At 40.8% G+C, this 20,405-nt stretch overlaps 1 protein-coding gene across 2 annotated transcripts in view; it reads right to left on the bottom strand.

Moving 5' to 3' along the window:
- Positions 1-20,405, bottom strand: part of LOC132099017 (synaptotagmin-1-like) — a 196,278-nt gene that overhangs the window by 116,739 nt on the left and 59,134 nt on the right. For both annotated transcript variants that reach the window (XM_059505377.1, XM_059505379.1), the window contains exon 2: positions 19,985-20,041. The gene's annotated coding sequence lies outside the window, so the exon portion shown is untranslated. The remainder of the gene's footprint in view (positions 1-19,984; positions 20,042-20,405) is intronic.

Genomic DNA, 20,405 nt, shown 5'->3' with positions numbered 1-20,405 from the left:
ACTGTCTGTGTTTGAACACAACAAACAGACTTTCAGAATTACGCTCACATGTTCAATTTACAGCCGACTGTGAGCCAAAGCGGCATTTAATAAGCATCTGGGCATTTTGGCTCAGGCTCCTTTAGTCCAACCTGAAAAGAATCCCTCCTCACTTTCAATGGAGATCGTATTTGCTGCTATTGTACCACATGTAGCAGAGACACCCTTTGGAAAACACATTTCAAAAACATTTCACGTTTACAGAGTGTTAATAAAGCACACAAACATTTTACATCCAATAAATAATCAATTACCAGAATTAAACTACTGCCACCTATAACAGCAGCCTAAAAAAATCACTACTTGATAATTAATTTGCCTAGTAATAAGCCACAAGGCCTAGATGGTCTCAGCCAAAAAGCAGAAAGTCATTTCAGATGCAGAACAAGTTACACAAGGCATATTTTTTTTCTTCTATTTAGAATAGCGTGCACTGATGAATCATAAACAACAGGACCAAGTACATTAGGAAACTAAATAAGGTCAAGAGTGATTTCATTTTTACTCTACTGTCAGAGTTACAGTCAGAGTCATTATTATGCTAAACTGTAAATCAGTATTGGATAGATGTGTACATATAGCCTACTGTACATGAAGCACAAGAACCATGTTGAGAAGCTGTCAGGGGTTAAGAGCAGCATTCCTTCAACATCAACGGAAAGTCTATGATTTTTTTTTTTCTTCTTTTTTTTCTTTTTCTGGAATTGCAAAGAGTGGAGTTTAAAAGGCCTTGTGTGATTGAGTTCACCCCATGCACTGTTTCAATATTTCTCTGCCCGATTAAGTTTGCTGAACACACAAAATTTTGTGTGTAATTAGCAGAGCCAGCAGTGCACAGTATCTTGAGTCTGACAAGTCTCTGTATTTGAGATGCATTACTTATGATGAAAAAGCCACAAAAGACTTTACTGCATCAGTTCTCTTACGAGAGCTCTCTCGTACTGCGTCTTAGCTAAGACGCTACGGGAAAAGTCTCTTTTCACGAAATACTGAAGCAAAAAATTATCCTTAATTTTGTATTTTTGTAAAGCGCATTTGCAGCAGTACACAGCCATAGGCGAGATGGCTCGTTCGCTCATTGGCTTGTTCTGCGGCAATGATGCAACATCAGACCAATAAGGGCTAACTTCCCGCCGAAACGAGTGTGGCCCAACCTATAAAAGGAGCTCGAAAAGGCTGACTCACCTGATTTTTCATCTCTTCAGCGAAGCTCACGCATCGCTGGATCACGAAGGAAGCAAGCGCCGTCTGAGAAGCATATCAGCGGGACGAGCCATTCTGAAGCTGCTGGCCTTCGCCGCCTTCCACTGCCGTTCCTGCTGCGCTGTCCGGCGCCTATATCCTTTCAATTCTGTTATATCCAACTGTTCTTTATGAGTGTGTGTGTGTTCGCCTTGCGATACACACTTGTAAAAGAGCTTGCGTCTTTTTTAAGATGCCTTCCTGCGGCTCGTCAGAGCCCCACTCAGCGAGGGAGACCGGTATGTCATCTGTGTCTCCTGCCTGGGTGAAGATCATGCAGCGCTCGCGCTCGCTGACGGCGGATGCCCTCACTGCGAGCTGTTGCCATGGTGACTCTGAGGCCTTTTTCTCTGAGCCTGCATTCTCCGCTGCGCTGAGGCGCCGTGAAAGCGCCGCTTCCAGCGGTTTCCGGAACCGTCTTCAGCTCAACTGAGCTCCCTTCCCGGTTGGCAGCGGCCGCTGTTTGCCGGCGGGTCGTCCGAGGAAGTCGATCTCAGGGCCGCGTCGGGGGAAGAGGACACGCGCTCTCTGCTTGCTTTGGGCAGTGAGGGCTGGGCGAGCTCCGAGGATCTCGCGCCTTCTGCTCAGAAGCCCAGCAGACGAGCTGACATTGAGAAGGAGCCGGGGCGAGTTCTCACGTTGGCCCGCGACGAGTCTCGGCCGTGAGTGGTCTGCACCAGCGCCCCCCCTCTCGTTCCCGGCTGGATGGTATTTTCCTTTCGGATGAGCGTACTTATCAAAGCCCGTCTCATTTCTTCCTGAGCTTCATGAAGAGGTGGCGAAGGCTTGGAACGCTCCATATTCAGCGCGAACTCGTTCGTCTGTCTCACTAGCATTCTCCACACTGGATGATGCTAAAAACAGGAACTACCAGTCACTTCCGCCGGTGGAACAGGCGATAGCGACGCACCTTTCTCCGCCCTCTGCTGGACGGCGGCAAAAGCGGTGTTGCCATCTAAAGCCTGCTGTGTGACGCTGCGTCTGCACTACTCACGATGGCTGCTTCATCGAAGTGCAGGTGTACGAGTTCCGCTGTGGCCGAGCTCTCACCCAAGCGCGCCGCTGTTTCAGTTCCAGGAATTGTGACTGTCTCAGCGTTTTCTGCAACGCGCAAGCCTGTACAGTTGCCCGCTTGCATGCACACAAAAGCCGTTATCACAACAGCTTCAGCAACGCAGCTCGAGACCCCCGTTCTCGCTCTACCGGCCGTCGCCCTGCGCAGCGGGGACCGCGGCAGGGGATTACGGTGAAGCCGGGAGCCCCGAAGCCATCCTAGGAAAGCCATCTATGCCTGCTGCATGACGCTGCGTCTGCACTACACACGATGGCTGCTTCATCGAAGCGCCGGTGTACGAGTTCCGCTGTGGCCGGGCTCTCACCTAAGCGCGCCGCTGTTTCAGTTCCAGGGATTGTGACTGTTTCAGCGTCTTTTGCAATGCGCAAGCCTGTACGGTTGGCCGTTTGCTTGCACACAAAAACCGTTATCACGGCTACCCAGATGTTTCCCGAAAAAGGTGTAATTTCTGGTGTCCCGGCCACGGCCGATGGTGCTATAAATGTAGTGACGATGCCCACTGCTCAGTGCCCATCTCCACATATAAGCACAGCCCTTCACACAGGGCTCGCGCCCATAAAATCGACTCAAGTCGATCACGCGCACTACATAGTAAACGTGCCCACTCCTCAGTGCCCACAATCACTATGTCACACGCGTCATGTGGTTTCTGTAAAAACGAAACCCGTGCACGTTCGTCCGGCCACGGCCGATGGTGCTATAAATGTAGTGACGATGCCCACTCCTCAGTGCCCATCTCCACATGTAAGCACAGCCCTGCACACAGGGCCCGCGCCCATAAAAGCGACTCAAGTCGATCACGCACACTACATAGTAAACGTGCCCACTCCTCAGTGCCCACAATCACTATGTCACACGCGTCATGTGGTTTCTGGAAAAACGAAACCCGTGCACGTTCATCCGGTCACGGCCGATGGTGCTAAAAATGTAGTGACGATGCCCACTCCTCGGTGCCCATCTCCACATGTAAGCACAGCCCTGCACACAGGGCTCGCGCACATAAGATCGACTCAGATCGGTCACGCGCGCCACATAGTAAACGTGCCCACGCCTCAGTGCCCACATACATTATGTCACACATGGCGCGTGGTTTCTGTAAAAGCGAAACCCATGCACGTACGCTCTGCCCAGGCAGACAGCGAGTCGAAAGTGGTAAATGTGCACGCTTGCAGCCCACAGTTACTCGCAGACATCACGAGTCCCACGGGACCCGCTCAGCCCTCCCCCAATCGGTTAAGCACCTGGATGGGGTCGAGGACGAGCGATCTGCCCGCTGTGATCAGCGCGCTCCCCGCCTCAAATGCCACAGGCGTAACGCCCATGGTGCAGCGCACCCAAGCGCCGCCGTTGCCCAGTCAACAGAGCGCGCTTCGCATCCAGCCTTTAGCCATTCATGCAGATGCATGGTCAGCGCTTCCAGGGGTTTCGGATTGGGTGCTAGGCATTATAAAGAGAGGCTACTCGCTACAGTTTTTTTCAACGCCCTCCGCGGTTTTTAGCGCCCGTCGAAACTACGGTCAAAACAGAAGTAGCACACATACTTCGGGCCGAAATATCAAAACTGTTGAGCAAAGGGGCTGTAGAGCCTGTGTCTCGAGCTCAAAGCGAGGGGGGGCTGTACAGCAGATACTTTCTGGTGCCCAAGAGAGACGGGGGTCTTAGGCCCATACTGGATCTAAGACAGCTGAACAAGGCATTGATGAAACGCAGTTTCAGAATGCTTACGACCAGGAAGCTCCTTGCGCAGATTTGCAGAGGGGACTGGTTCATGTCAATAGATCTGAAGGACGCGTATTTTCAAATACAGATAGCGTCAAGTCACAGGCGATATTTGAGATTCGCCTTCGAGGGCCAGGCATAGCAGTTTACAGTCCTACCGTTCGGCTTGTCCGGGCTCCTCGTACGTTTACGAGGTGCATGGATGCAGCACTCGCTCCTCTTAGACTCAGAGGCGTGCGAGTGCTGAATTATTTGGATGACTGGCTGATTCTGGCTCGATCACGAGCGGAGCTCGTGGAGCACAGGGCCGTTTTACTCGATCACCTCGAGAAGCTCGGTCTCAGTGTCAATTGGGCGAAGAGTTCGCTGAACCCCAGTCAGACGATTCTGTTTTTGGGTATAGTTCTGAACTCGTGTTCCATGACGGCGCGGCTGACACCACAGCGCGCGTTGGGCATTCAGCGCGCAGCGAGTTCTTTCCGCTGCGGCGCGACTGTTTCGCTCAAACACTGTAAGAAGGTGCTGGGCCTCATGGCCTCAGCATCTCCGGTTCTGCAGCTGGGCCTGCTCCGCATGCGCCCCCTGCAGCTCTGGCTGAAGGCGCGGGTGCCGCGCAGAGCGTGGGTGTCTGGCCGACTGCGTCTCAAGGTCAATCAGAGCTGTGTCACAGCCCTGAAACCCTGGACAGCAAACGGCTGGTACCAATCAGGTGTAAGCCTGGGGACTTCCCCCAATGGGAAGATGGTGTCGACGGACGCCTCCACTTCGGGATGGGGAGCGCTGCTCGAGGGCAGACCGTCCTTTGGCCTGTGGTCAGAAGGGGAAAAGCTCCATCATATCAACTGTCTGGAAATGCTGGCAGTGGAGAACGCGCTGATGCGCTTTTGTCCCCAAATCAAGGACCACCACGTCTTAGTCCGTTCGGACAACATGTCTGTGGTGTCCTACATAAATGGCCAGGGCGGTCTCGGGTCCCGAAACCTGTACAGGCTGGCAGAACGCCTCCTGGTTTGGGCTCAGCGCAACGTGCGTTCGCTGAGGGCAGTGCATGTGCCTGGGCTACAGAATCTGGGTCCAGACAGGCTGTCCAGAGGCAATGTTCCTACGGGCGAATGGTCTCTACACCTGCAAACAGTCCAGCTGTTGTGGGAGAGATTTGGCAGGGCGGAGGTGGACCTCTTCGCGTCCCACGAAAACGCTCACTGCCCCGCGTTCTTTTCCAAGAACGAAAGAGCGCTGTCATGGAAATGGCTGTGCTGCCCGCTTTATGCTTTCCCTCCCATCTCCCTCCTTCCGTAGGTGATAGAACGGGTGAGAGAAACGAGATGTTCAATACTGCTTGTAGCGCCTCTTTGGAAGAACCAACCATGGTTCCCAGATTTGATGCAGTTAGCAGATGTTGCCCCGTGGCCAGTACCGTTGAGGAGGGACCTCCTCTTGCAGGCCAGGGGTTCGATTTGGCACCCTCAACCGGAGTTGTGGTCCCTCCATGTGTGGGCGCTCAACGGTTACCCGCTGATCTCACAGTGGGAGTGCTAAATACCGTCACTCAGGCTAGAGCTCCATTGACACGATGTCTGTATGCCTCGAAGTGGTCGGTGTTCTCCAGCTGGTGCACAGCTCGAGGATGTTCACCCCTTAGTTGTGAGGTGACGGAGGTTCTCTCCTTCCTACAGGAGTTGTTGGATAAGGGCAGAGCCCTTATCCAACAACTTTTTGCTCAAAAGGGGGACCCTTCATGGCCTCCAAAACCGCCTTATCCGCGGCGTAAATAAATCCTGGGCGTTGCTTCAGGTTTATTGGTGTGTGATCCCTGCGCGCATGGCGTTTTACATTGGGTTCCCGTAGCGTCTTAGCTAAGACGCAGTACGAGAGAGCTCTCATAAGAGAACGTACTCGGTTACTAAACGTAACCTCGGTTCTCTCTAGAAGAGTGAACGAGTACTGCGTTCTCTGCCGTGCGTACGATTCACTCTGGTTCGCTGAAGAGATGAAATAAATCAGGTGAGTCAGCTTTTTCGAGCTTCTTTTATAGGTTGGGCCACACCCGTTTCGGCGGGAAGTGGCAAGAAGGGCGCGAAGCGCCCTTATTGGTCTGATGTTGCTTCAGCCTGCGCTCGATAGGCTGTGCAGTTGCCGCAGAACAAGCCAATGAGCGAACGAGCCGTCTCGCCTATGGCTGTGTACTGCTGCAAATGCGCTTTACAAAAATACAAAATTAAGGATAATTTTTTGCTTCAGTATTTCGTGAAAAGAGACTTTTCCCGTAGCGTCTTAGCTAAGACGCAGTTCACTCTTCTAGAGAGAACTGAGGTTACGTTTAGTAACCGAGTACGTTTTATGCTATATCAGTAGTGCAGCGGCACTTTAAAAAAAACAAACAAACAAAAAAAAACAAAATAACTAGCTGCTGTGAGGGCTGTTCATCAAAGAAAAAAAAACACCTGAATTTAGAATTTTGTGTTTGATAAATTTAATTTCTTTATATTTCTGTTGAAGGGCAAAGGTAAATATGACATTTGTTATAATGGGTTTATGTGAAGATTGCTATAAGTTCACTTAAATTAAAAGTTATTTTTTCAAGTCTAATAAATGTTAAAATTGATAGTTCTCAATTATACTGTAATGTTGAATGGCTATATTGGGGTGGGGGGGGGCAATTTTATAGAGAAATCAGTATTTGTATCATTGATACTGGCCTTCAGTTATAAACAAGATGCCATTAAAACAAAAATAAAAAATATACTTTGTGTTGTTTGTACATTAATTTTATGATTGAATGTGAAATTACTGCAATAAAAAGTATATTTTAAATGTTTAATGTTAGGTGGGATTAATCACGATTAATCGTGATCAATTTCAGAAAAAATGTCTGATTAACTCGTTTTTTTTTCTATTTTTTTTATTGATTGACAGCACTAATAAAAATATAATACATAAACTCTGACTAATTTATGCTTTTTATGTCCTTAAATGTGACATAAAACCATATCTACCTGCATGCCACCATGTCAGCATGACATCATATACCCAGAGCGGGATATTAAAAAAAAGTATATGTAATAAACCATGAACCAAACTGACCAGCTATGATCAGGAATCACAACATTACAACTGTTTAGAAATTATCATTCAAAAACAATTTCCCTATCTAAAATTCCAGAACTGGCATTCTGTTGCACTTTTACAAAAAGGAAGTTTTCAAATCTATATTCTGCGCTAAATGGAATGCAGCATTGGTCCAATTGAGCCGAAGATGGAAAGGAACATATTAAGAAGTGAGATGGATTGCTTCTAAATTTTACCCTACATTTGTTGAAATTTACTGTGTATTGGCTGTTGTGACTTGTGATAGGAGGGTTTGTGGGCTTGCTTGCATTGTATAATATCACAATATGACTGTTCATTTCTAAATGCCATATGGGCGTTAAAGAAAGGAAAACATGTTTTTAACAGGTAAAGTTAGATTTGTTTAGAAGGTTTCTAGCTCCATGGTTTAATTGGTTTGATCCTCATATGGTATTAAAAAGGAAGTCTAAAGCTTGTGCACTTGCAGAAGACATACAGAATTAAAGGCTAGACCTAATCCCTGAGCACACCACGTACACTTCATGTTAAATGGCGGGAAAAGGATTAAGATGACAGTTACTAACTAAAATGCGCACATGCTACTTTTTCACACATACTCATACAAAAACTGTAAGCAATGCATACAGCAACCCTTCCATCTGCACAAATCCAGTTATTTTTGCATCTCTCTTATGTGATTTAGAAAATTTTACACTAACCAAATGTTACTTTGCATTAATGTGCTTTGGAAGCGTCTAGAGCCTGCGATGATGTGTATGACTCACCGGCGGATGATCTAAGCGCAATTTGAAGAAGAAAAAAACCTGCCCTAGATATTTCATACAGTTCAAGAACAGATTAGGATGCTCTCGCTTTGATCCCTCTAATGCAACATCCCGAAACATTTCTACTGTGCTACCATGGATAAAATGATTAGGCTGCAATGGGCATAGGTCAGCTCACTGCGTGGGTTGGTTCTCTTCCCTACTCCGCCCTACTTTTTCTCATTTTATTCTACTCTTGCCTTGAAGCAGATGAAAGCTATGACTTAGCAGTTGTGACAGAAGTAAAGAATAGTGGAAAGTCTCTTTGAAACTGTAAAGGTGAGAGATCATGTGTGTAACATAAGAGAGTGGACCAAAACATAGGCATACCAATCTGGGTTATGATTAGGGTTGGAAACCCTTTAGTTTTTTTTTTTTTAAAGAACTGGAACCTTGAGCAATTTCTAAGTTTCGGTTCTGAAAACGGTTCTGGTGCGACATGTGACCAAGCGCTGTCAGCAGCCTTGGACCGGTGTTCTGATGATTCGGCGTTTCCCTTAAAGGACGTCACAAACCGAATAACAAAAATGCCGCCCTGCCTCTTTAATTACTGAGCACATTGTTTCTAATGACGCGCACTCCACAGACTCGCTGAGCCACATCGTGTCTTTAACTGCCGAACACATGTTTCCCATGACTGTACCCGCACTAGTGCCTTTGATAACTGTGCACGTCGTTTTGGCTGACTGTAAATGTACCGGTAGCACGCATCACCTGTCGCCAGTAAATTACATTATATTTGTCCCATATCGTCAATAATATACATACTGACTTCAACTTGGTCCACTAAATAAATAGATTGCTATTGTTATGTAAGTATGAGGGATAGATTATTTAGTGTAAAGGTCATTTCAAGAGTGCTAAACAAAGTGATAGCAAATATTTATTTTCATGCATTTTAAATGTTTAAAGAAGTGGAAACCACTCATTGCATCACACCATCTCCTGAATGCATTATTATTATTTGTAAAATAGGGGCTTTATGGGAGTGTGCACATGGTTATAACAGTTTATATGTCATTAATTTATGTCTCAGTCCTCAAGGGACTATTTGGCCAACCAGCTCATTCCAGCTTGAAAAGCAAAATGTTATTGATAGTGTAAAAAACATCAACTTTGAAGTACAAGCTGAGTGATGTACTAGCATTACTCAACATCACTCACGACCTTCCAGCAACACTACATTCATTGAAGGTAAAATAGTAAAAAACATAATAATAGTTCATTTAAATGGAACCGGAATCGGAACCTGAAAGTTTGTATACTGTAATATGTTGAATTTTGACATTGGCGACCTTTAAATTTAGATGACAGTAGGTAATAAACAGTACTGAGCATTGAGTAGTTGAGTATTGTGCATTTTTCCTTACCACTATTTTTTATAGTTGTTTAATGATTCTAATGGAACCGGAAATCGGAACTGGAACTGCTAGGTGGAACCAAAACCGGAACCTGAAAATTTCTAACAATTCCCAACCCTAGTTATGACCGGCTATTTTAGATGCAAAAAAAAAAAATGTATCTTTGTCCTGTTTGTCAATAAAATATATAAAAATCCATAAAAACAACATAAATTACTTAGAGAAACCAAATTAAATAATACAACAAAGATTGTTTTCAATATAAGTCTTGAATATGAGTGCAATTTATTGAAACCCATTCCAGCTAAATAAATAAAATACTTTATTTCTTGTCATTGGGACTTTATATTTTAAAATTGCAATCTTATGTATAATAATTGGAAATGTCTATTTATTTCAGAAACCAACTTCATATCTAACATTCTCTAACTGCAGTTCACTTATTTTATGTTTTGGCAAATTGGTCAATTTCGACATTTTACAGATCTCCTTGCTACTTTCTGGACTTGGGAACATTTCAGTTGCGTTGCTGTCTATGCAGGGTAAGACAGCTCTCAGATTCCGTCAAAATTATCTTAATTTCTGTTCCAAAGATGAACAAAGGTCTTACGCGTTTGAAACGACATGAGGGTGAGTAATTACTGGCAGAAGTTTCATGTTTGGGTAAACTAACTCTTTAAGCAGCCTTCTGTAATTTTTCAGTTCACTGACACTAGCTGCCCAAATATATTTACTTACAATTTATCAGTAGACGAGCTACATACTAAACATATTCAGAGCAAAATATTTCTATATGCAATCAAAATGCAAGTTGTGTTGAGTGCCCTTTCTGTATGGCTTCAATTTCATCAACAGAAAAAAAAAAAAACTGAACCTGAGTAGATTTAGGTATCTTTGTGATGGACAGCACTCCACCACACCACTGAGATGATGGGCAGCTCTGGAGATCAATGCAAGAATCTGACTTCAAAGCCCTTGGGGGCTGGTTGCCATTCATCGTGACCAACTCACAAATGAGAAGCCGCACAGCATTGGAAGGGATGAAAACAACTTGAAAACAGAGTTAGGTCGGCAAGGTCTTTAAGCTCCTCAAATTACCAATACTTCCGACTCAAGCTCACCAAACCTAATAGTCTAGCAGATTGTAGTGGACTGTTAACCTCCTTTGGTTAACAAATAGAAATACTCTCAATAACAACATATTTGAATAATAATAAAAAAAAGCTTAAGAAAAGTTAAACAATACATTTCAGTTTGGCTATTTTTGTCTTTTGGAAGCTGCATTTAAAATCCATTTGGCTCAGAAATCTGAGGGGGCATGTGCCCCCTAAATTTGAATGGACATGACGCCTCTGAAGTTAGTGATAATGTCAGTTCATTTCTATATAACGTTAGCTATAATTTATTCATTGTTTGATTAACCGTGGAAAGGAAGTTATATAGCCTAATTATACATTTTGAATGTTTTATTAACTATGTATATATTCATATTTATTGTAATCATGTTCAATACAAATTCAGTCCCATTAAACATATTTTATTAGCCTACATGACACCCTGGCTGTTGCCTAAAGAGATGGTTTTATGATGTTTAATACATTTGGCTGCTTTTAGTCTTACCCTGGAGTTCACCTTCCACCTACGACCTTGCTTTAGTTTCATACCGATTACATAATCAGACAATATTCGTTTTGTCTTTTAATTCGTTAAAAAGTAGACAAGATTTCTGTAGAAATATTTCTCATGGCACTGTGTCAAATTTCGCTGAGTTTGTGATGTGTAGAAAGTTGCTCAGAAAGTGTTTTTATTTTTTTTATTTTGCAAAAGCACAATGTTTTGTTGTTATTGTCTACGTGCACAAATAAAAATAGGCTCTTTTTAGATTCGATTGATTTTAGTCTTATCTGTATCTGAGAATTTACGGTTTCTCTGTGAATCAGTAAAAACTGAAAGTGAATGTGCTGGCACACAGAGGATTAAAGACACTGCATTCAATTTGATCTTTAGATGGTAAATTTAGATTTCAAATTAAATTCAAATTCAATTCAAATGGACATTCTCAATGCCCCCTCCATTGGCTCCGCTTCACTGACAGCTGACTGAGTAACTGTATCACATGGCTCTGTTACCATGGAGAAACTGGCATGAAAGTGATATGGTTAGCATCTGCCCGAACAGCCATGTTAGGTTTCTGTTCTAATTATAAATGGATGTAAAATGTGTCCCTGACACTAACATCATCACTGCTCTATTGTACAATAACATCAGATTAGGCATAAAAAGAAAATGGTACGAAAATAATTAAACCACAGAAGTAGACCTCTTAATCTCTGTGCATATTCTACAGATAACTGTGTGCCACACACAACAATAGTGGGAGAACTGAGAACAACTGAGAATATTTACTTGTTATAAATATTTTCTACTGTCCATGAAATATTAATTTTCATAATATAATATAATAATAGGGCTGGGCAATGTGGCCAAAAATAATATCACAATAATATATATTCTTTTCATATCAGTCAATATTGATAATTATAACAAATTTCAAACTTTATTTCTTTAAATTTAAAGGCAGATTTTTGCTACTAAGTGAAAGTTGTAGAAAGCAGACTGTTAATTGTGGTTTTAAACTACTCTTTATTATAAGAACATGACAAGCATTTCACGTTTTAAAATTCTTTTGAACAAAATAAAATATCTTAGCAGAAAAAAAAATATTTCTAAGTTTCTGCATATATTATATTGTTTCAAACCATGAAACAGGTTTGTATTGCCTGACTTTGACGTGTTTCTTCAGCACAGTTTGCAGTACAGGCTGCAATATTAATAATATTATATTTTTTTGTCTCTTAGAAATGCAAATTTGACAGTAGCTTGAGTTAGGATGCAGATATAAATTTATTTTCATTATCAAAAACAATAAGAGTTTGATAAGGGTGTCAGAATTTGTCGTGGCAAAATGGCGTGATAGCACCACCTATAAAATTTCAACTAAGCACCCCTCCCGCTATATTTCACGTATGTGTACAATATTCGGTACAAGCATGTAAAGTCATTAATGTGACAGCAAGTCAGACATTTTGAATTGCCTTGATTTTTGTTCAGTTTTTGCCATTTTCAGGCCTTGTAATTTAAAGAGCTCCTACTACAGTTTTAACTGGATCATCTTTGTGATGTTAAATTGTGAAGATCTATAGTTATCGTTGAAGGGTGTCATAGGCGGAAATCGCGGGGGGGTCTGGACCCCCCCTATCAGAGGGTTGTCCCCCCCTAAAATATAATTTAAATATGTGTATTGTAAATAATATAATGATATATAGTTAAACTAATTGTGTAAGTAGAAAAACAATACAAATGCAAACGGAGCAACAACAAAAAAAGTTTTAAACATCTCGAGTTCCCCCTGCTTTGCCTCACATTGCTTTGGTCCACTGCCTGCTCCCCTTTTACCTCACCACCACCGACACACACACACACACACACACACACACACACACACACACACACACACACACACACACACACAGTCCGGTGCGAGAAAACCAACGTGTTTCAGTAGTTGTGGAACTCCATAAGTCAAGCTTACTTTATTCACATTCAACATCGGATGACGTGATTATTTTCTCTTTGATATAGATGATGCTGAGTCATTAATAAATTGTGTCCAAAAAATATTATTGTGTACCAATTTACTTTTGTCACAGATGTAGTCTGCGCTGTTAGCGATTATAACGTTTACCCTTGTTTTATACAGGCGTTTACCTAGCTTGTTTAATAACGTCTTACACCCATAGTGTACGCATATACAAGTCTTGTTCGTTAGATTAGACTAGTGCTGCGCATTTAGATTTTTTGCCGCGTTCACTATGATGTAGTCGGTTTCAGTGGCGGCTCGTCGGGTGAGGCAGGGGAGGCACAGTTTCCCCAAAATTTTAAGGTGAAAATGAGGAAGATTTAATGTTAATAAAATTCACTATTCATTTCAGTTCATGTATCAGAATGTATATATTTTTGTTTGTAATTTCACAGTTGTAATACCATTACATGAAAGCTCCGCTTTTCTATCGCGAATGTGGCGAATCTGCTGATGTAATTACAACCGCTAAGTGAAAGAGAAGGGGAGGCCAGGGGAACCAATCAGCATCGAGTGTTCACTTTCAGCGCTGAGGAGTGCTGAGAAAAGTAACATCATATAGGATGCTAGCCTCCCTTCTGGTATATCAACCAACCATCATAGAGACATAAATTAGATGCTATTAGTTTGAACCTGTTTTTATACAGTCTATGGTTTGAACGTCTCCCGGAGCGGCTGGGCTGATAATTTACCAAGTATTTATAATGAGTATCGATATTGAATATATTTTTTTTACGGTTTCTGACAAAAAGCCACCAAAAAGGCATTTTAAAGTGGTTAAGCAAATAATAATAATAACAATCGGCAGGGATCCCCAGACCAATACAATTAGTTTGCCTCCTCTATTTTAAAATCCACGAGCCGCCACTGGTCGGTTTATTTCATTTTATATGGTTAATCTAATATAACATCATACTAAGAGTGCAGTTGTTCTCCAGATATTAGCATAACAAATGTGATTTAGATTTTTATTAATATTGAATAAACAAGAAGTTAATATTAAGTGCATTTTAGGCACCATATTGCCTGTTTTAGCTCTATTTCACCAACAAAAAAAGTTGAAAACTAAGCTACAGCAGTAACAGCACTAATTTTGAGAAACACTGAGGAGGTGTTTCCTAACTGAGTGAATCCACTTTTTGAACAAATCAGTCATTGACGTAATAATTGTATTTATTTTTTTCCTCTTTTTCACGTCTATACCGATCTCATACAGTTGTGTGAGGGTGTATGTCTAAGAGTGTGTATTCCTTCATTTTGCTAGGCATGGCAAATGTTTTTATATATGCATGTTTTAATTATAACTGTGAAGCAACAACACTGCTATTAAATGTGCTATATAAATAAATAAAAGTTGAAGTTAAGTTCAAATTCCATTGTATTTTGGTGGCTTGAATGTGTAAACAACTTCAAAAACATTGCAAAAAAAAAATGTTTTGAAGAATGTTTTGGTCAATTTAGTCAGCTTTTTCATTGAACCAGAAAGAAACTTTGAGAAGAAGGATAATGGAACGGTATCCATGCAATAGTAAGGCTTTCCTCTCTGTACACATATCCTTAAGTACAATTTTGCCTGTTTTATTGGTGTCCCCTTCAAAACTTGCTTGTGAGAAATGTTATGTTTATTGTCCCCCCCAACATTTAGATGAGATTTTCGCCCCTGAAGGGTGTGTTCGTGGCAGCCTGACAGATTTCAATGTTTCGCAATGAAATGGGAAGTTGCTATAAATCAGGCATACAATGTCTGATCTGCTCCAAACTTTACATATTTGATAAGAGTCCTGTCCTGAACACATGCTCAAGCCCAAATTCAGGTATAGTCATAGCACTACCTGCTGCCAACAGGAAGTGGCATTTTTTACGCTGTAATGGACTCCTCATAGAGATTTAATGATATCAAAATTATATTTTCTCAGTCTAATCTAAATGCCTTTGCGATGTTAAATTGCAAAGATCTTAAGTTTTTGTTAAAGATCATGTCCGTGGCGGCCTGACAAAATTTGATTCCCTCTCCATGGAAAATTAAGTTATTGTAACTACATACAATGTCCGAACTGCCCTAAACATCACATGCTGGATAAAAGTCCTGGCCTGAATATGTCATGCTTTACAGCAACCCAAACATACCATATTTAAACTGCACCAAACTTACAACTGCCAATATTCAGTTAAAACCATAGCGCCACCAGATGACAGTAAGAAGTTTGGAACATATAAATGATTTTGACATATTCCACCTATATTTACCACTTTAAATGCATATTGGTCACCATTCACTGTTTTCCTAAGGCCACCGGGTGGAGGTTGCTCCGGGGTACAAGGAACATTTCAATGCTGCTTGCAGGTTTAATTTTTTAAATACATTTTTTTTATTCAGCAAAGATGCACTAAACTGAACGAAGGCGACAGTAAAGATTTGAATAAATGCTATTGTTTTAAAAATTTCTGTTTAAAAATATTTTAAATACATAAAGGTCACAATATTAGTCAGCACAACTGTTTTCAACCCTGATTATAATAAAAAAGGTTTCTTCATCCCCAAATCATCATATTAGAATGAGTTCTGAAGGATCATGTGACACTAAGTAATGGCTGCTGAAAATTCAGCTTTGCAGTCAAAGGTATAAATTACTTTTACAATGTATTATAACATAATAGAAACATCTAAAAGAAGAAATTACATTATATCATTTTATATTTTATACTGTATTAATATATATTAGGGATGGGCGATACCACTTACTTTGTTTTTGATACAATACCGATACTTTTAAATGGCCAGTATCGTCGATATCGATACGATACTTCTAAACTGAACTTTTAAATAATGAAATTTATTAAATATTAAATTACTAAGAGTACAATGGGTAATAATACTTAACTTTTTATTTGAAACTCATTTTAACATTCAATACGCCTTCACTGCAATTTATTAGGTTATATTTTTGTTTACACATGGTTAAAATTTGTTTACTGTAGTGGTAACCATGGAAATCTACAAATACTATAGTTAAACTATGGTCACTTTAGGAAAACCATATTTCATTGTCATAAGGGACTGCCAGTGATAGACTGATGCATGCATAAAATGCTACCTTTTTATTCGTAGAGTGTATGATTTTTCATTAACAATACAGAATAGAACATGAGCAATATGAACAATGAACTTTTAACATTCAAATTTAAATAAATGTACTGCACAAACTAGGATACAATTTCAATATGTTTATTGTGAAATAACTCAAACATATCTGTATTGTTCTGGGCTGTCATTCCCAAAAACATCAATGCTTTCTTATTATAGGCTACTTTTGGGAAACACAGCTCTATTTAAACGCACTGTCAGATGTGAGTGAACGCTCTCTGTATTGATTGATTCTGCCTTGCAACATTTGTGCGTGTTCAGATGAGCAGGAAAATCCCTCCCACACAATTATTTGCTAACATAGGTTATTTGTCCAATTTAATGCATATTGTATGCATTATTTTTTGTCACAAAAACAAAATCACAGGTAAATATAAACACCTTTGTATCAATATTTTTTTATTTGAGTATCGATACTTTCAATACTCGCATCAGTATTGATATATCCAACATATCCATCCGTAATATATATTACTGTATTATTAATATATAAATACTGTATTATTATGTATTAATATTGTATAATTTTGCTGTGCTGCAATGTATGGATTAGCGTGGAACTGTGATGTCTGCAAATGTCCAATGGTTTCCCTAAATAAGCACATCCTCCCACCTCTATCAATAGTTTAGTATGACGTCAAATTTGATGTAGAATGTGGCATGTGATGTGAAAAACCATTAGGCAATCTTCCATTTGTGGAAGACCTAACAAAGTCCCCTTTAAACTCCTTGGGTGTAAACCATGCTTCGTGGTATACTATTATTATTCCTGCATAAAATGTTGCTTCAGCCTCAAAGTTCAGGTTTGTAATATTTTTGCTAGTTGAGACATCATACACAATTTATCTGTAAACATGCCACTTTTTCTTGTTAATAATCCCACTTACTGTTGCAGCATTTCATGTCTAATTTCTAATTAGAGGTCACACAACAGGATTAACCCTCCAGCATGCGCCGCTGCATCCAAATACCCTCATGGCATGTCTTTCTGACATGTCCATCTGTCAGCTGTTGATAAGACAGTCCTATGCAGAAGTCTGTCCCTTAATTTCCTCTTAATGGGTCGATGCATTAATGTGAGTCATGTGCCAAAAGCTGTGATACATCCATGACAAGGTTATTAAAGTAACAATCTGAGCATTCGCCGGGCAGAAATCGAGAGACGAACCGGAGATGTGAAATTGCCTCTGGTATGACTATGGTCATATCAGCTTGGGCGCTTCGCTGATTAACGAATTAGAGAAGAAATGAAATAGTATAATGTGATGGATTAAAAGAGGAACATTGGGCATAGCCTGTGCTGTTAGGAACAGGCCTGAAAAAAGCATCCTTATCTGTCGAGAAAATGAGGGAGACGGGCCAGCGATGGTAATATGCTGTTTAAAGTGTGTCAAAAGAGAGGAAGAGCAAGTAAAGAGAGGGAAGAGAGTTAGAGAATGGGGTACTAAAAGCCTGCACAAAGTGCCCCTAATGCACTCTAGAGAGGGATGATGTACACCTTGTTATAGCACCGATGGTGAGACGTAGCATGCTAACAGCACTGTAAAAGCTCCAAATATCCAAATATCTCCAGAATGGTCTTCACCTCCATTACCAGACCTCACATTTCTAAATTATTTCAATCCATAATCAGATGCCTGGATGAAGACAGATGAAAGACAAGCTGAAAAGGCCAGCATGTTGATTATTTTCACAGATGGATTCATTTTTCTCATATTTCCCCTGATTGTTCTCTATTGACGTTGATGTGCTTTGCATAAAAATATGTCCGACAACTTTAAATGAGTTTCCCAGGGCTTTGCTCTCCACATGGGAGTTCTGATTAGCCTGAGTGGCTTGTCAATCTATCCCATCGACAAGGAGCACACAACAAGGTGCCTTCGCTTTCTGGAGAATTTATGCTTACTGACTCTCAGAAAGAGAAAACATGTCATCTATCACTGAGGGAGGCAAGAAATAAAAATATCAACATGTGACTGCAGGGTTGCCTGGTGGAGCCAATTGCTCAAGCTTGAGTTAATTCCCCATAATCCTCCATTTCCATGCTCAATGCACTGCGTCTTCTCTCATGACGGTATAGTTACCCAAAGCCACATCTGGAATGAAGCGTGAATGTCAAATACCCCCTTAGGTTCTGTGAAAACACTTAAATGACCTAGACCAAGGCTTCTCAAGCCCCAACGGATGCAGAGACCCCCTTGAGTCTATTAACTAAATTGGGTGTTTCGATTAGTCAGACCCTTAAAACGTGTGGTGTAGGTGGGCCTGTAGGAATGTATTGAGAAATTCTGATCCCATTAGATTGAAATCCGATTGAGAGCAAAAGGGCTTAGGCTTAGTGCTTGAGGTCGACCTCCGCTTGCCTCCTATCCTATGAGTGGCCATCCTGACAAATCCAACCAGGTCCTTTGTCTCTTACATCAGCATAGGTACGGCATTGCAGATTTTACGGTGAGTGACTTGGCTAGATTATCTGCTGAGGAAATCAGGAGAGGATTAGGGGAGGATGGGAATTGCGGGTAATACACTGCTATCAAAACCGAACATGGTGGAGCCAGAGATACGGAGATGGCAGGGAAAAGTGATGGGATTCAGAGGTGACTTCTCTCAACACATTGTACGGCTCAGGGGTAGGATTATAAAGCAATTAGCAGTGCTGTGGTGATTAATACTGTGTCTAATAGGATGAGGCTAAAAATTGGATGGGGGAAGGGATGTACCAAGTGCAAGAAACCTGGATGAAGACAAGCACAGTGCATCAATCACAGATGACAGCTGGGACAGGGTCCAGGAGCTCCATTCATCACAAGAGAGAGAGGAACACACACAGCTCAGCAAAGTAGCAGTGGAAGCATTAATACTAGAAGTCGGGTACTTGGATGAATCAGCCCGGAGTCACGATAATAGCATTAGAGAGATTGCAAGGATTTAACAGAAATGTATCATAATAAATTTGCTGCAATCAGTCTTTTACAGTACATCAATGCATATAAGTAATTTTATGTCACAACTGTCTGTCATTAAGCTGTACCAACTCATATGAAAAGAAAAATATTCTTCAATCTGTTTTTAATTTATACATTATTTGAATTTATTAATCATTTTTTTGTTGTTAGAATACAAGAAATGTAGCTTACATTTCATAATTCTCAATACCAATTTTAATACAACAGCAAATCCTAATACTAGTCTACACTGTAAAAATGTATCGTAATTTTAACAGTAAGAGATTGTAAAAATAATATGGTAAAAATCTTTTAAATGGTTAACATGTCGAGTGCCTTTATATGGTGAAAATGGTAATAGATCTAATGGGATATTTTTTAACCATCATATATATATATATATATATATATATATATATATACACACAGTATATATATATATATATATATATATATATTACTGTATTATTGTACATATTACATATTACTGTAATGTACACACAAACAAACATTATGAATTCACATGATCCTGTTATCTGTAAAGTCGATCTATATTGCTAATCATTTTAAGAAAATAAATATAGCTACTACTATAAAAAAAAAAAAAAAAAAAAAATCTCCTTAGTATAGTGACTCCTAGCTAATAATATGCCTTAAATTCATAAAAAAGAGAAATGAGAGAGAGTGATATCATGCTATGAGAACAACTTCTGCTCTGTGATTGATGGATTGATGATATCAGTTGAAATATTATAGAGTGAGTTCAAGGTATAGCTTTATCTTAGATTCTTAGAAAAGCAGTTTCTCTTTGCAGTTTCTTAAAAGATCTACAATACATTGCACTTTGAATCTACAGGGTTCTAGTGCGACATGAACAACACTATACTAATGCTGATAAGATTCACAAGAACAAAAATCACAGTACCTGCAGAAACCACAGCCGCCTCTTCCTTTTCTTCTCCAAATTCTTCTTTTGTGGTAACTGGCAGGAGAGGAGAAAAGATCACATTAGTACAGTGCTAGCTCACAGATGGCCATCTCCACCAAACATTATCACCTCAGCCTCAGGGCAGAGCATAAAGTCTTAAGGGTGTCCAGCTATGGGCCCTAAGAATGATGCCTTATGCTTTAAAATGTGTAAAAAAGCAGAAAATGATCAGGCTGCAAAGCAGGCCAAGGCACAGCTATGAACCTAGAGATTTATCAAACTATATAGAAGGAATTCAGTTAAACCGGGCTAGTTGTTGGCAGTCATGTTACATGAATCAGTATTAGTTTATAAGATGTTTCCTATTTAGTGACATAACACAGAACATAATTCCCAAAAGAACTGAGGTTCACATACT

This window comes from Carassius carassius, chromosome 22 (genome assembly GCF_963082965.1).
Source record: "Carassius carassius chromosome 22, fCarCar2.1, whole genome shotgun sequence".
NCBI lineage: Eukaryota > Metazoa > Chordata > Actinopteri > Cypriniformes > Cyprinidae > Carassius > Carassius carassius.
The sequence above is the reverse complement of the archived record's forward strand: the minus strand, read 5'-3'. Positions and strand labels throughout refer to the sequence as shown.